The sequence below is a fragment of the Symphalangus syndactylus genome, chromosome 8 (genome assembly GCF_028878055.3).
Source record: "Symphalangus syndactylus isolate Jambi chromosome 8, NHGRI_mSymSyn1-v2.1_pri, whole genome shotgun sequence".
In the NCBI taxonomy this organism is placed as follows: Eukaryota; Metazoa; Chordata; class Mammalia; order Primates; family Hylobatidae; genus Symphalangus; species Symphalangus syndactylus.
Genome location: NC_072430.2, coordinates 108,645,734 through 108,663,167, shown reverse-complemented (window position 1 = coordinate 108,663,167; position 17,434 = coordinate 108,645,734).

Genomic DNA, 17,434 nt, shown 5'->3' with positions numbered 1-17,434 from the left:
TAGCAAGGCAGGCCAACATTCAGATTCAGGAAATACAGAGAACACCACAAAGATACTCCTCGAGAAGAGCAACTCCAAGACACATAATTGTCAGATTCACCAAAGTTGAAATGAAGGAAAAAATGTTAAGGGCAGCCAGAGAGAAAGGTCAGGTTACCCACAAAGGGAAGCCCATCAGACTAACAGCTGATCTCTCGGCAGAAACTCTACAAGCCAGAAGAGAGTGGGGGCTGATATTCAACATTCTTAAAGAAAAGAATTTTCAACCCAGAATTTCATATCCAGCCAAACTAAGCTTCATAAGTGAAGGAGAAATAAAATACTTTACAGACAAGCAAATGCTGAGTGATTTTGTCACCACCAGGCCTGCCCTAAAAGAGCTCCTGAAGGAAGCACTAAACATGGAAAGGAAAAACCAGTACCAGCCACTGCAAAAACATGCCAAATTGTAAAGACCATCAAGGCTAGGAAGAAACTGCATCAACTAACGAGCAAAATAACCAACTAACATCATAATGACAGGATCAGATTCACACATAACAATATTAACTTTAAATGTAAATGGGCTAAATGCTCCTATTAAAAGACACAGACTGGCAAACTGGATAAGGAGTCAGGACCCATCAGTGTGCTGTATTCAGGAGACCCATCTCAGGTGCAGAGACACACATAGACTCAAAATAAAGGGATGGAGGAAGATCTATCAAGCAAACGGAAAACAAAAAAAGGCAGGGGTTGCAATCCTAGTCTCTGATAAAATAGACTTTAAACCAACAAAGATCAAAAGAGACAAAGAAGGCCATTACATAATGGTAAAGGGATCAATTCAACAAGAAGAGCTAACTATCCTAAATATATATGCACCCAACACAGGAGCACCCAGATTCATAAAGCAAGTCCTCAGTGACCTACAAAGGGAATTAAACTCCCACACAATAATAATGGGAGATTTTAACACCCCACTGTCAACATTAGACAGATCAAGGAGACAGAAATTTAACAAGGATATCCAGGAATTGAACTCAGCTCTACACAAAGTGGACCTAATAGACATCTACAGAACTCTCCACTCCAAATCAACAGAATATACATTTTTTTCAGCACCACACCACAACTATTCCAAAATTGACCACATAGTTGGAAGTAAAGCTCTCCTCAGCAAATGTAAAAGAACAGAGATTATAACAAACTGTCTCTCAGACCACAGTGCAATCAAACTAGAACTCAGGATTAAGAAACTCACTCAAAACCACTCAACTACATGGAAACTGAACAACCTGCTCCTGAATGACTATTGGGTACATAATAAAATGAAGGCAGAAATAAAGATGTTGTTTGAAGCCAACGAGAACAAAGACACAACATACCAGAATCTCTGGGACACATTCAAAGCAGTGTGTAGAGGGAAATTTATAGCACTAAATGCCCACAAGAGAAAGCAGGAAAGATCCAAAATTGACACCCTAACATCACAATTAAAAGAACTAGAAAAGCAAGAGCAAACACATTCAAAAGCTAGCAGAAGGCTAGAAATAACTAAAATCAGAGCAGAACTGAAGGAAATAGAGACACACAAAACCCTTCAAAAAATTAATGAATCCAGGAGCTGGTTTTTTGAAAAGATCAACAAAACTGATAGACCGCTAGCAAGACTAATAAAGAAGAAAAGAGAGAAGAATCAAATAGATGCAATAAAAAATGATAAAGGGGCTATCACCACCGATCCCACAGAAATACAATCTACCATCAGAGAATACTACAAACACCTCTATGCAAATAAACTAGAAAATCTAGAAGAAACGGATAAATTCCTCGACAAATACACCCTCCCAAGACTAAACCAGGAAGAAGTTGAATCTCTGACTAGACCAATAACAGGTTCTGAAATTGTGGCAATAATCAATTGCTTACCAACCAAAAAGAGTCCAGGACCTGATGGATTCACAGCCGAATTCTACCAGAGGTACAAGGAGGAACTGGTACCATTCCTTCTGAAACTATTCCAATTGATAGAAAAAGAGGGAATCCTCCCTAACACATTTTATGAAGCCAGCATCGTCCTGATAACCAAAGCCTGGCAGAGACATAACCAAAAAAGAGAATTTCAGACCAATATCCTTGATGAACATTGATGCAAAAATCCTCAATAAAATACTGGCAAACTGAATCCAGCAGCACGTGAAAAAGCTTATCCACCATGATCGAGTGGGCTTCATCCCTGGGATGCAAGGCTGGTTCAACATACGCAAATCAATAAATGTAATCCAGCATATAAACAGAACCAAAGACAAAAACCACATGATTATCTCAATAGATGCAGAAAAGGCCTTTGACAAAATTCAGCAACGCTTCATGCTAAAAACTCTCAATAAATTAGGTATTGATGGGATGCATCTCAAAATAATAAGAGCTATCTATGACAAACCCACAGCCAATATCATACTGAATGGGCAAAAACTGGAAGCATTCCCTTTGAAAACTGGCACAAGGCAGGGATGCCCTCGCTCACCACTCCTATTCAACATAGTGCTGGAAGTTCTGGCCAGGGCAATCAGGCAGGAGAAGGAAATAAAGGGTATTCAATTAGGAAAAGAGGAAGTCAAATTGTCCCTGTTTGCAGATGACATGATTGTATATCTAGAAAACCCCATCATCTCAGCCCAAAATCTCCTTTAGCTGATTAGCAACTTCAGCAAAGTCTCAGGATACAAAATCAATGTACAAAAATCACAAGCATTCTTGTACACCAATAACAGACAAACAGAGAGCCAAATCATGAGTGAACTCCCATTCACAATTGCTTCAAAGAGAATAAAATACCTAGGAATCCAACTTACAAGGGATGTGAAGGACCTCTTCAAGGAGAACTACAAATCACTGCTCAATGAAATAAAAGAGGATACAAACAAATGGAAGAACATTACATGCTCATGGGTTGGAAGAATCAATATCGTGAAAATGGCCATACTACCCAAGGTAATTTATAGATTCAATGCCATCCCCATCAAGCTACCAATGACTTTCTTCACAGAATTGGCAAAAAACTACTTTAAATTTCATATGGAACCAAAAAAGAGCCCGTGTCGCCAAGTCGATCCTAAGCCAAAAGAACAAAGCTGGAGGCATCACGCTACCTGACTTCAAACTACACTACAAGGCTACAGTAACCAAAACAGCATGGTACTGGTACCACAACAGAGACATAGATCAATGGAACAGAACAGAGCCCTCAGAAATGATGCCACATATCTACAACTATCTTATCTTTGACAAACCTGACAAAAAGAAGAAATGAGGAAAGGATTCCCTATTTAATAAATGGTGCTGGGAAAACTGGCTAGCCATATGTAGAAAGCTGCAACTGGATCCCTTCCTTACACCTTACACAAAAATTAATTCAAGATGGATTAAAGACTTAAATGTTAGACCTAAAACCATTAAAATCCTACAGGAAAACCTAGGCAATACCATTCAGGACATAGGCGTGGGCAAGGACTTCTTGTCTAAAACACCAAAAGCAATGGCAACAAAAGCCAAAATTGACAAATGGGATCTAATTAAACTAAAGAGCTTCTGCACAGCAAAAGAAACTACCATCAGAGTGAACAGGCAACCTACAGAATGGGAGAAAATTTTTGCAACCTACTCATCTGACAAAGGGCTAATATCCAGAATGTACAATGAACTCAAACAAATTTACAAGAAAAAAACAACCCCATCAAAAAGTGGGCAAAGGACATGAACAGACACTTCTCAAAAGAAGACATTTATGCAGCCAAAAGACACATGAAAAAATGCTCATCATCACTGGCCATCAGAAAAATGCAAATCAAAACCACAGTGAGATACCATCTCACACCAGTTAGAATGGCCATCATTAAAAAGTCAGGAAACAACAGGTGCTGGAGAAGATGCGGAGAAATAGGAACACTTTTACACTGTTGGTGGGACTGTAAACTAGTTCAACCATTGTGGAAGTCAGTGTGGTGATTCTTCAGGGATTGAGAACTAGAAATACCATTTGACCCAGCCATCCCATTACTGGGTATATACCCAAAGGACTATAAATCATGCTGCTATAAAGACACATGCACACGTATGTTTATTGCGGCACTATTCACAATAGCAAACAGTTGGAACCAACCCAAATGTCCAACAACGATAGACTGGATTAAGAAAATGTGGCACATATACACCATGGAATACTATGCAGCCATAAAAAATGATGAGTTCATGTCCTTTGTAGGGACATGGATGAAACTGGAAAACATCATTCTCAGTAAACTATCGTAAGGACAAAAAACCAAACACCGTATGTTCTCACTCATAGGTGGGAATTGAACAATGAGAACTCATGGACACAGGAAGGGGAACATCACACTCCGGGGACTGTTGTGGGGTGGGGGGAGGGGGGAGGGACAGCATTAGGAGATATACCTAATGCTAAATGACGAGTTAATGGGTACAGCAAAACAACATGGCACATGGATACATATGTAACAAACCTGCACATTGTGCACCTGTACCCTAGAACCTAAAGTATAATAATAAAAAATAAATAAATAAATAAAAATTTAAAAAAATAAAAAAATAAAAAAAACGTTGAACTCAGAAGTAGAGAGTGGAATGGAACAGTCGCTACCAGGAGCTGGTGTGGGGCTTGCGGTGAGCAGGGAGATGTTGGTCAAAGGAAACAAAATTTCACTTAGATAGGATAAATTAATTAATTTCAGTTAGATAAGTTCAAGAAATCTATTGTACAACATGGGGACTATAGTTAGTAACAATGTATTACATATTTGGAATTGCTAAAATGGTAGATTTTAAGTGTTCTCACCACAGAAAATGATAAATATGTGAGGTAATGCATATGTTAATTAGCTTGATTTAGCCATTCCACAATGTATACATATTTCATTTTTTTATTTTTATTATTATTATTTTTTTGAGACAGAGTCTGGCTCTGTCCCCCAGGCTGGAGTGCAGTGGCGCGATCTCGGCTCACTGCAAGCTCCACCTCCCAGGTTCACGCCATTCTCCTGCCTCAGCCTCCCGAGTAGCTGGGACTATAGGCACCCGCCACCACTCCCGGCTAATTTTTTGTATTTTTAGTAGAGATGGGTTTTCACCATGTTAGCCAGGATAGTCTCAATCTCCTGACCTTGTGATCCACCCACCTCAGCCTCCCAAAGTGCTGGGATTACAGGTGTGAGCCACCGCGCCCGGCCAACAATGTATACATATTTCAAAACTATATGTTGTACATGAGAAATATATACAATTTATATTTGTCAATGTAAAATTAATTTGTTAAAAAGAAATTCTGTGCTAGGATGTACTGACAGTTCTGTGGACCAAGAATCTTGTCTTTGATACAGACAATAAGCCATGTCTGTTGGGAGACCATGCATTGACCTCCATGATGGCAATTATAAAAAGTGTTTTTTTAAACATCCCAAATGTTCCGAACTGCGCTTTAACAACTCCAGATTATCCTCCCGTTACACTTAGCCAAATCCCTCTCGAATGTACATATGTTCTCAACTTGCTTCACTTTTGAAGTTGTTCTACCAAAGGTGTCTTTGGAAAATCCACCACCTATACCCCGACCCCTAGACAGCAGGACAGCAGAGTCTGTGTCTGCTTTACTCACTTCTGTTTTCCCAGTTCCTCACTCAGCATCTGTAGGTTTTCAAAACAATTGCTTGTTGGTTAATAGATTGTAGTTACCAGCCTGTAATTCTACGGAAACAAACAAACAAGCAAATAAACAAAAATGTCTGCATTATTTCCTTTCATCTTCTTGAATAACATCTCACTAGAATGATTACGAGAACCTATTCACTGGCCTCACCTTATGTATCTCCAGGCCCCTCACTATAAGAGGATCCTTCTTTCCCAACCATCGGCAACTGGGATCTGTTTGAAATTGTTGGTGGATTCTTGTCATCTGTAGAATAGGGTCTCATCTCCTCAATATGAAACAAAAAGTTCTTGCCTGGCCCTTCCCCGACCCTTTCTCCTGCCACCTGCTCAGTTCACCTCTGGTCAACCTCATTTCCCATTGAGCTCTGACTCCCCCTGTGCTCCAGCCACTCCATGGAAGTCACTCCCCAGTGGTGTGTTGGTGCCTTTGTTAATGCTCTTCCATTCTCCGACAAGGAAGGCCCTTCCTCAGCTCTGCTCTGAAATGCCTGGCACCCTCCCATCAATCCTTTCAAATCAAGCTCAAATATTACCTCCTCCAAAGCTTTGCAGAACAAGTCCCCTGGGCGTCTTACACATGCCTCAGTTCCATGATTGTGAATCCTGGCTGTACTTTAGAATCGCTTGGGGAACTTGTAAAACTGACTGGGCCTCACCCAAGACCAATTAAATCAAAATCTTAGAAAGTGGAATCCAATCATAGTATGTTTTTAAAGTTCTCTAGATGATTCCAGTGGGCAGCCAGCCCTCAGAGCCCCTGTTTGTGATAATCTTTGTTTCTTTTTGTGGCCTTCTCCTCACTTCTCCCAGGCAGCAACAATGCCTTATCTATCTTTGTCTTCCCAGTGACTGGCATAGTTCCTCACACATAGTAGCTCTTCGAACATTCTTTATAAATTAAAAATGAAATACTCATGAAGGCAAAGCTACCTTGACAAAGCCTAGAAAGTCCATAAATCCAATTTACAGTGAGCCCTGCAACTGAAAACTTTTCATAGCCATATTCTTCAAAGTTCCAATCCAGAGCTGAAGAATAGAGGTGCTTGATTTTATTTCTAACCTGGGCCATAATTATAAATGAAAGCTGGAGTATTGGTGAGGTGAGTAATCATTTCTACTGAGCATGTTCTCTAAAGGTGATTGTCACTTTATTTAAAAAATAGTAAAATCCAGTATTGTGACAGGGCAGTGTCAAGACAATTATTGAAGGGGAAAAAATAAAAAAAACTTTAGAGAAAGCACTGGGAAGCAATATTCAAAGACATAAAGAGAAGAAATGTAAGGGTAGAGACTTTTTAATGTGGCCCCTCCTCACCCAAGAAACACTACAGGCCCACCCCACTCTCCTATGTTCCTGCCCCCACCCCTGATGTTGGAACCTGGCTGATGCTCCCTTCACCTTGACCCTTTTATTTGGCACTTGGTGCAGGTTATAGATGAAATATAGGTAGTGTGCTGCTCAGTCACTGCCTCTGACATGTGACTTCTACCCATTAGGTGACCTCACTAAACCTCAGCCTGCTCTTTTGTTAAACATTAACAGCTTCCTCTGTGGGTTGTTAAAAGGATTAAGTTGTTTTATACATACAAGTACTTATCCAGTGCCTGACATGTAATAAATGCTCAATCAATGGTAATGTCAGAGGCGTTTGAACCAGAGCAACTCCATCTTGAATAGGGGCTGGGTAAAATAAGACCGAGACCTATTGGGCTGCATTTCCAGAAGGTGAAGTCATTCTAAGTCACAGGATGAGATAAGGCGTAGGCACAAGATACAAGTCAGAAAGAACTTGCTGATAAAACAGCTTGCAGTAAAGAAGCTGGCCAAAACCCAGCAAAACCAAGATGGCAACGAGAGTGACCTCTAGTTGTCCTTACTGCTCATTATATGCTAATTATAATTCATTAGTATGCTAAGTGACACTCCCACCAGCACCATGACAGATATGGTCTAAAAGGGGGAGGAACCCTTAGTTCTGGGAATTGCCCACCCCTTTCCTAGAAAACTCGTGAATAATCCACCCCTTTTCAGCATCTACTCAAGAAATAACCATTAAAATGGGCAACCAGCAGCCCTTGGGGCTGCTCTGCCTTATCAACTTGCTTTCACTTTACTCTGTGGACTTGCCTCGAATTCTTTCTTGCACAAGATCCAAGAACCTTCTCTCAGGGTCTGGATCGGGACCCCTTTCCGGTAACAGTAACTACTGTTATTGTTTGGTTGTTCTAAGCAGACATGTTTCATCACATAGCACAAGAGGCCAATGCCGCAAACTGAAACAGAAAGAAACTACTGGCATGTTTTTTGACAAGAGAAAACATTTCCTTATATAACAACATAATTTTGTTTAAGTCCAGACATTATGACCTTTTGAAATGCATTACTGACAATCTACTTAACACACAAATTTAATTTCTGATCTCCAGACATGATAGAAAGGAAGGCATGCTCATTTCAATTGTAAAGATTTTAGGCATAGTATTCAAATAATTCAATCAGTTAGAAAAATAGAAATGCTTCCTGAATAAGAAAGATCTTAAAAAATTGTTTTTTAAAGCAATGAATATACTAATATATAAACAATATTTCCGTTTGTTAAATATCTGTGAAGGCCAAAGTAGGCGATGACTGAGTTGGCCATTCTCCTCTGATGAAGATGGGCCTCTTCACGCAGTCCTTGGCTGGCTTTTCCACTTCTGTCCCTCTGTTCTTGGAAAGGAATCATAGGCCTTCTCTGTCTGGTCCTGAAGCTGAAGTTGGTGGCTGCCATCCCTTTTCAATTCTCTCACTCTTTGCTCAGAGAGGTGAAGGCTCATTGTGGGATGGCACTGGGGGTGATGCTAGGCTATCCAAATGCCTCCTTTCTGCTTTTTCTATGCATGCTCTCACTTCCTTGCAGTGCCCACCTTCTTGGGCTGGCCTTCCTCTTGACTATGGTACAGAGAGATGCCTTTGCCCTCTTCTGTGGCTCACAGGGCTCTAGGTATGAAGTTTCTGTGGGCTGGTTTTGTGATTCTTCATGCTCAAGTCTTGCTTAAGAACTCTCCCCCAAATGACCACCTCCACACCCACTACCACTATTCGTAACATTATGGTAAATCTTGAGCCTCTGGAATCAGAACAGAGCAAACAACTCTGGGAGGTTTGCTGCACAGTGGAGTTCTCTTAAGTCAGCAGATCTGAAAAGTATTTACATGACTATTAACCCTGAATGAAATTCCTCAGATAAGTTATCACTTGTCCACTAGGCAGCTTCTTCATTATCTTAACAATATCACCACTATTAATACACATCAAAAGCCTATAATCAATGTACCATCGACCCACCAATTATATGTCTAGGGATTTATTTTTGTAACAGCAAAACGGCAAAAAACTAACATAAGTAACTCCATTTTGTTTAAAGGGCCTTTACCCATTCCTGCACATAGGCTAGGAGAATTTGAGAGTACTGAAATAAAATGCAAAAACAGCAATCATGTAATTTTTGAAACTCACTCTGAGATTAAAGGGGAAGTATGTAAATAACTATGTTTTGTTAAAGATTTACAGAAGCACTATGACCTGACCAAGGACAAAGAAGTTCCCAACCTCCTTGGACCTTCGCTGACACTCAGATATGTCTGTGGTCATCGGTTACTTCTTGATAACAAACCCCTCCTCTTCCCTATATCCTCCCTCCCATAAAAACCCTCCAGTCAGCCTGCAAAACTTAAGACGGTGCTTCAGAAGACTAGTTCACCATCGTCTCAGTTTTGCTGGTTTTCTGAACAAAACCTTCTTTTCCTCCCGCCAATTCTCATCTCTTGTGTTTGGTTTTCAAGTGGTAAGCAGCCGAACCTGGGCTCAGTTACGTTTTAAGAAAATAGTCAAGAATGTTGTCCAAGATTTCATTTAGATGGAAGTTAAAGACAATCATGAAGAGTTTTGTAACAACATTGGAAATAAAAGTCTGCCTTTTTAAAGTATGTTCATTTAACATAATTAATATTTAATAAATTTAACATAACGGAATTAAATTACAGTCCAAATTAATGGATCACTTTGAAGTTTTTCAATATTGTAGGATAAAATTTTATAGCATGAAAGATGTTTGTTAAGTTTAAAACAAGGCTATAAAATAGTATGAGCTTAAAAAGCAAGTCACAGAAGACTGTATATATTTTGATGTAAATATATCAAAAAATATATATATCGGCCGGGCACAGCGGCTCACATCTATAATCCCAGCACTTTGCGAGGCTGAGGCAGGCAGATCACGAAGTCAAGAGATGGAGACCATCCTGGCTAACACAGTGAAACCCCATTTCTACTAAAAACACAAAAAATTAGCCAGGCGTGGTGGCACGTGCCTATAGTCCCAGTTATTCGAGAGGCTGAGGCAGGAGAATCACTTGAACCTGGGAGACAGAGGTTGCAGTCAGCCGAGATCACGCCACTGCACACCAGCACGGGCTACAGAGCGAGACTCCGTCTCAAAAAAAAAAAAAAGTATATCAAAGTGTTATTGATATTTATTTTGATATATATCAAAATGTTGATATTTATTTTATTATTTCTTTGAGATATATATCTTTTATTTCTTTTGAGATATATATCTTTTTTCTTTTGAGATAAAGATATATATATGAGATATACATATATCTATATATATATCTTTATTATCTCAAAAGGAATAATAAACATGAAGTTCCCATACATAAAATAGCAGTTCTCTCCTTTGGGAGAAAGTCTAGGATAGTAGAGGGGACAGAGGCAAGTGCAATGATCTTGGTAATGCGTCTTTTCTGAAATTGGTTGATAGGTCAATTTTTAAAAACTTTGCCCTGTAACTTGCATTTAAACCACATGCGTTGTTTTATATGTATCAGATACTATATTAAAAAATACTAAAAATGCAGGGGCAATATATCCTCATTTCAGGGCCATCGCATGCAGTTGTCCCAGTTATCCCCTGACAGGGTTATCCAGATGGATGCCTTGGCAAGAGAATATTTCAGGTCAGAGGAAAGGGAGTTCTTTCTCTAATTTGCATAAAAAGTACTCTCTACTTGCCAAATTTGCCAAATCTGCCCAGAGTGGTCATCTTTTTCTAATCCAATCCCCAAAGGGAGTCACCTTTTTCTATTTTGCACACAGGTGCTGTATGTTCTGGCAGGGACATGCCTAGATGTATGTGTGGGTATACACATGTGCAATTGTGTGTGTATACATGTCATTACCACTGAGTGGTGGGATTCTGACTTCAAAAATTTTGCTCACTCGTATTTTCTTCATTTTCATTTACCATATACTACTTTTATATGAAAAAAATTAAATAGATGTGTTCAGGTAAGGTGTTTCCTTTCTCAAAAGGCAACTAATCCTAAAAATATGTGTTAAAATATGACACAAATCTACCAGACAATTTCACCTCTTGGTTTCAACTTTGCTGTCTTCCTCCCTGCCCCAATCCTACTGCTGACAGAACTCCCTCATCATTGCGTTTACCCTGTCCCCCTCGGAAAAAGCACATCTTCCCACAGTAGGAACCCATCTTTTGAAACATGCCATGCCTCTTCCCTTTGCACTGTGGACATTTAAGAAATGCTGTTATTCCTAAGTGTTTGTCAGCATATCATTTAGTTTTGGCACTAAAAAATCACACTGAAGCCAACACAAATTTTGCACATGAAAAAATATGGAGAGAGAGAGGATGGAGCTTCCAAGGCTAAAAGAGGAGAATTTTTTTTAAAAAATTAGCTGCATGGTTAATTTAATCTACAATGCCTGAGTTATTCATATGTACCCACAAGGATCAAGGGGATGCAGAATGTAATAAGTCTTCTTGTTCCTTCATCCAAAAGAAATGGCTTTATTGTTTTACTTGATTTTAAAAAGTAATATATGTGTGGTTAAAATTTTAATAAAATATACAAATAAATTAAAAAGAAAGTAAAAACCATTTATAATAATTAACCTCCATAATAAATCACTACTGTTAATATTTTGGGGTTTATCCTTCCAGAACTCTTTTAGAAATTTATCATAGCTACTATTTATAGAGAACATTTAGCAAGTCAGATCCTATGCTAAGTAATTTATGTATGTTATCTGAAAACCACTACAATGACCCTGTGAGGTATAGCCACCCACCTAAAGTATTAATAAGAACTAACCCCCATAAGAAATCTGAGACTCCAACAGTTAAGCCCTCCAAGAGATGGGGGTTAGGAGAGGGTGGCAGCTACCTTGTCACATTGTCAGTCACGGGTGAATGAGGATCAAAAGCCTATGTGTCTGTCTCCAAAGTCCAATATAACTATGATAAATTCTCTTTTATATAGATGTACATATTTATTTACAAATACATATTTTTAATGAAACAAAATTAGAACCACATGTAATGGGTTGAATCAAGTCCCCCAAGTTGTGTCTACCTGGAGCCTCACAATGTGACCTTATTTGGGTTTTGTTTGATTTTTTAATTTTTATTTTAGTAGTTTTTGAAGTACAAGTAACTTTGGTTACATGGGTAAGTTATTTAGTGGTGATTTCTGAGATTTTGGTGCACCTGTCACCCCAGCAGTATACACTGTACCCAGTATGTAGTCTTTTATCCCTCACCCCCCTCCCAACCTTTTCTACTGAGTCCCTAAACTCCATTATATCATTCTTATGCCTTTGCATCCTCATAGCTTAGCTCCCACTTATAAGTGAAAACATACAATATTTGGTTTTCCATTCCTGAGTTACTTCACTTAGAATAATGGCCTCCAGCTCCATCCAAATTGCTGCAAAAGACATTATTTCATTCCTTTTTATGGCTGAGTAGTATTCCATGGTGTATATATACCACATTTTGTTTATCTACTCATTGGTTGATGGGTACTTAGGTTGATTCCATATCTTTGTAACTGTGAATTGTGCTGCTACAAACATGCATGTGCATGTGTCTTTTCATATTATGACTTACTTTCCTCTGGTTGGATACCTACTAGTGCGACTGCTGGATCAAATGGTAGTTCTGCTTTAAGTATTTTAAGGAACTTCCATATTGTTTTCCATAGTGGTTGTACTAGTTTATGTTCCCACCAGCAGTGTAAAAGTGTTCCATTTTCACCACATGTGTGCCAATATCTATTGTTTTTTGACTTTTTAATTATGGCCATAGAATGTGACCTTATTTGGGCAAGAGTCTTTGCAGATACAATTAAAGTAAGGCTCTTGAGATGAGATCATCCTGAAGTAGGATGGGCCCTAAATCCAGTGATGAAGGCCTTTATAAGAGAAAAAGAGAAGACACAGAGATACAGGGGTGAAGTCCACGTCGCAACGGAGGTAGAGATTGAAGTGATACTTTGAAGGAGCGCCAAAGTTTGCTGGCAACCACCAAAAGCTAGGAGAGAGGCAGGGACAAGATTCACACCCAGAGCCACCAAGCCTGCCAATACCTTGATATCAGACTTCGGGCCTCCAGAACCATGAGAGAATAAACTTGTTTCAAGCCATCTAGTGTGTGAATGTTTGTTACGGAAGTCCCAGGAAACTAAGGCACCATATATAATTACCGAATAATTACCGAGATTATTTGATAACTGCTCTCTTCATATATCAATATATTACAAGCATCTTGAATTTACTGTTATGTCGCAACATATATGTAGATTCAGATTATCCTTTGAAAGATCTACATGGAATTCTATAGTAAGAATGTAACAAAATGTATTGCATCAATCAATCGATGATCTGTTAAGGATATTTTCAACTTTTCATTTTTACAAACAATAGTGCAACTAAAATTCTTGATTGATTTCAACATTGCATTATTTCTCTCAAATTATTTCCTTAGTGAAAGTGAATGTGTGGGTTAAATTTGTACTCCTAGTTAAAGCTTTTGATACATCATTATTAAAGCACCTTCCCCAAAAGCCATACAAATTTACAATCCTACCAGCAGTATAAGTAAAGCAGTGATGATCAAATATTTGTTCTTTGGAACCCCAGGTTTTCATAAAATATTTCTAGAGAATGTGGTTGAGGTGAGCATGTTTAATGCTAGCCATTCCTCCCTGGGCCTGTCATTATCCAACACCAAAGATGGGATTCTGAGACATTAGAAACAACGGTGCCATAACTTACACACTAAAAAACTCTGTGTCTAACGAATGAGTCTTGAGTTGAAAGCCAGGAGGCTCTGCCAGCTAACTAGAGGTTGTAGGACACAGCTTTGTATTTGTTGCCCTGTCTGCAATATGGATAATCCTGATAGGGCTGGGATAGGGTGGTAGCTAGAGATGAGCTCTGGAACTGAATTGCCTGTTTGAATCCTGTTTTCACTACTTATTAGCTATGTGCCCTTGGGAAAGTCTTAGACTCTCTAAGCTTCTATTTCCCTGCGTGTAAAATGGAAAGATGATAGGCATTCTTCACAGGGAGTTGAGAGACTCATAGGAGATAATCCCCATAAAAACATTCAGCAAGAGACTGACACGTAGAAAGTGCTCTATCAATGCAAACTCTCACTATTATTATTATGATTGTTATACATAACAGTCTTGTCATAAATGTGACAAATGATTTAGAGTTCATGCCCAGGAGGCTCAGGTCATGGGTTCAACCACAGTGAACTTGGCTCTGCTCCACAGCCACAGATTGCATCCTAGTCCTAGCCAGCTGTCTCCTAGGCAGCCTGGTGTAAGCGTGATTAAATCATCAAGCTCCATTGTCATGGCCATCCAGGAGGAGGGCATTGTCTGTAAAGAGGGAAGGAGACCTGGATTCTCTGAGCCAACAAGGACTAGGAAAGGGCTGAGCCAACAGCTTTATGGAAATAATGTAGACAGTGTCTTAGTTCTGACAGGGAAAAACTACAAGAGCAACAAAATGTTGAGCCTTTGGGGTTTTTCTGTTCTCAAATCTGGTAGCTCTTTGGAGGAGTGTATGCTCCAGTGATCCCTTTCTGGACAGGCTCAGGAGCACTGAAATTATGTCTTCCAGATGGAAGTTAAGGAGCATGATGTAATGTGTGCTTTGCTGCAGTTGTCACCAATTGGTAGTTTTGTGGAGAAAAGCTGTCTGCATCCCTTTTGAGAGAATTTGCATTAGAAGTTCATCTTAATAAAATTTATCTTTATCCTCTGAGGCAAAGTGGTAAATGGAGGCACATAGATTTCTTTGATATTGAGTTTTGCGTTAGGTACATATCCCAGGAGGGAGCCAGTCAAGATGAGCTTTGAAAAACTGGGGAGAAGTTTCTGTAGAGTTTCCCAAGGGGAGAAAATTCAGTGGCCTCCCGTACACCTACAACTGTAGGCAGGAATTTCTCTTTTCCCAAAACAATTGCTTAAATATTCATCTTTCAAAAACCACACATCAACACACCTATGGCTGAAAAACAGCACAAATGAGGAAAATTATAAAAAGCAGGGTTGGTTTTTGCTCTTCATACTCATTGGGAGCATCTATAAGACACAGCCATGCATCTCCATCTCTGCCCCCTTGGCAGGAATGTTTTTGAGGAATTTATAGACAGCATCATTCAATATCCTCAATATAAAAGATTTACAGGAGAAAATTCTCTCATATCTGAGTGCCAAGAAAGGGTTTGCTTCTCTTGAGATAACAGCAAGTCTTTTCCTTATGGACAATATGAATCACATTTTTCCTCTTTTGCTTTAGCTGCCTGGAAGCTCAGAGCTCAATATACACACTGATTTTAATTACTATGTAGGAACCTGTGGCTAATATTTTCACTTTTCTCCTGTCTTGCTTTTTTAGTCTATCTATATACTCCCTTGTCTGCATTTTCTTTTTTTATTTTTAAAGAAGGCTTGAAGTGCAGGATGAAATGAATTAGAACATGAATAAATTATTTTAGAGATAGCACTCTGTAGTGGCAGAAGCATTGGCTTTGGAGTCAACCTGTTTTCAAGTTTTTGCTTGTCCTTTTACTGGTTTGTAACTGTGGACATGTCATTTAACCCATTCTTCTGTACCTTTATCTGTCAAATGGGAGTGGATAATATGAATTACTACTGACCTTAAAATAATTTTGTAAGGATTCGATGAGCTAACATATATTAAAGTACTTTGCAATCAATAAAAATGTATGCATGTTAAAGTGTGCTTGGTCTAACAATGTATACTGTTGGAAGCCTCTTTTGAAATTGAGAGAATCAACTAAATCATTCAAAATCAGTGAGAGTAGAAAATGGCTTTTAGCAATAGATCCAATGTTACCTGGGTTTAGGCTAAACAACCTACAGAACCAGTCCATCAGATGTTGAGATATTCAGGGACAGGCAATCTTGCCTCAGGACCAAGAATGTCTCCTACTTCTGAGCCTTCTAATACTCATTTCAGCCTGCTAATTGTATCATCTCTCATGGTCAGTGGGGCCAGTGGGCCCAAAGCAGCAAAGGATTCAGCCCAAAGAGGCTGAAGCATAAGCCATCGTTTTTAAAACACAAATTTGGCATATCCATTCCCAGTTTAGAGCCCCTCAGTGGCTTCCCAGCACCCTCAGGACAAAGTCCAAATTCCTTTCGGGACCTTGCCTCTCTCCTACCTTTCCAACTTATTTCCCACTTCTCCTGCTGCACACAGCCTGAGCTTCAGTCATTCTAGCTCTCTGAATGCATTCAGCTTTGGATGCCTCTGGGCCTTTGCACATGCTGTTCCCCCTCTCTGGAATGATCTTCCTCCTCATTTCCTCACCTAGTTGACTAATATTCATCCTTCATTGGGACCTCCCATGACTTGCTCAACCATAAGGATATGTCCCTTCTCTACACTCCTCGCGTAAGTCAAATTCTATTACAGCAGATTCCTCACTCAACTGAACTGTTGAGGAGAGAGTCTGAATTGTGTTCATCTCTTTATTTCCAAAACCTAGTTGTTGCTCAGTTAAAATCTGTGGAATGAAGATATTGAAAACATGCTCAGGGACCAGTTGAGTCATTAGCCAATAAGGAAGTAGAGACAGGATTGAAAAGCTGGGGGATGGGGGTGGAGGTAAGGGGAGCCCAGATAGCTGTAAGACAGAAAGAAAATGGCTACGCTGGGTACAGCATGAGAGTATCAGAGGGCAGGCTGCTCAGGTACCCGGGACAGCTCACTGTGGGCACTCCGGCCCTGAGAGTCTCCAGGATGCAGGCATTTCTTAGTTTCCATGCTAAGAGTTTGGGGTTTCTATTGACTTCTAAGCCTGATGGCTCACAGAACCCTAACCAGGGCTACTTTGTATGGTTGTGCCCTGCATAATTTGGTGAAGGGGAGGAATGGAATTTAAAACCCAGCCCCCCTCTGATTGCCAAACCATTCACCCTGGAGCTTCTGTTTCTGCCCCCGGGGGGTGCCTTTAACCAATTCACACAGAAGCATAGGTTGGGTTAAGCCCAACCTGCCTCATTCGAGTAAAAGAACTCCTGTTTATTTCTGACAGACCTCAAACAACTCACTTTAGGAGTGGTTTAGGATACAAGGAGGGCTTAGAAAGGAGAAAAGATTGATCCAAGGCTTAGGGCTTGGTGCTGTGACTGTGATTTTTGTCTCCCAAAGCTGCTTCAGGCAGGAGCTATAGAGATCCTGTGTAAATGACTGGTTCCTCTATGACGCCTTCCACCCTCACCCTCACCTCCAGGACCAAGGGCCCTGGCATTGGTTCTTGCCCCAGCAGGCAGTCCGAGGTAGGAGTTTCCTGACCTCTAAGGTCTTGGTTCGGGGATGTCATATACACTATGTTCA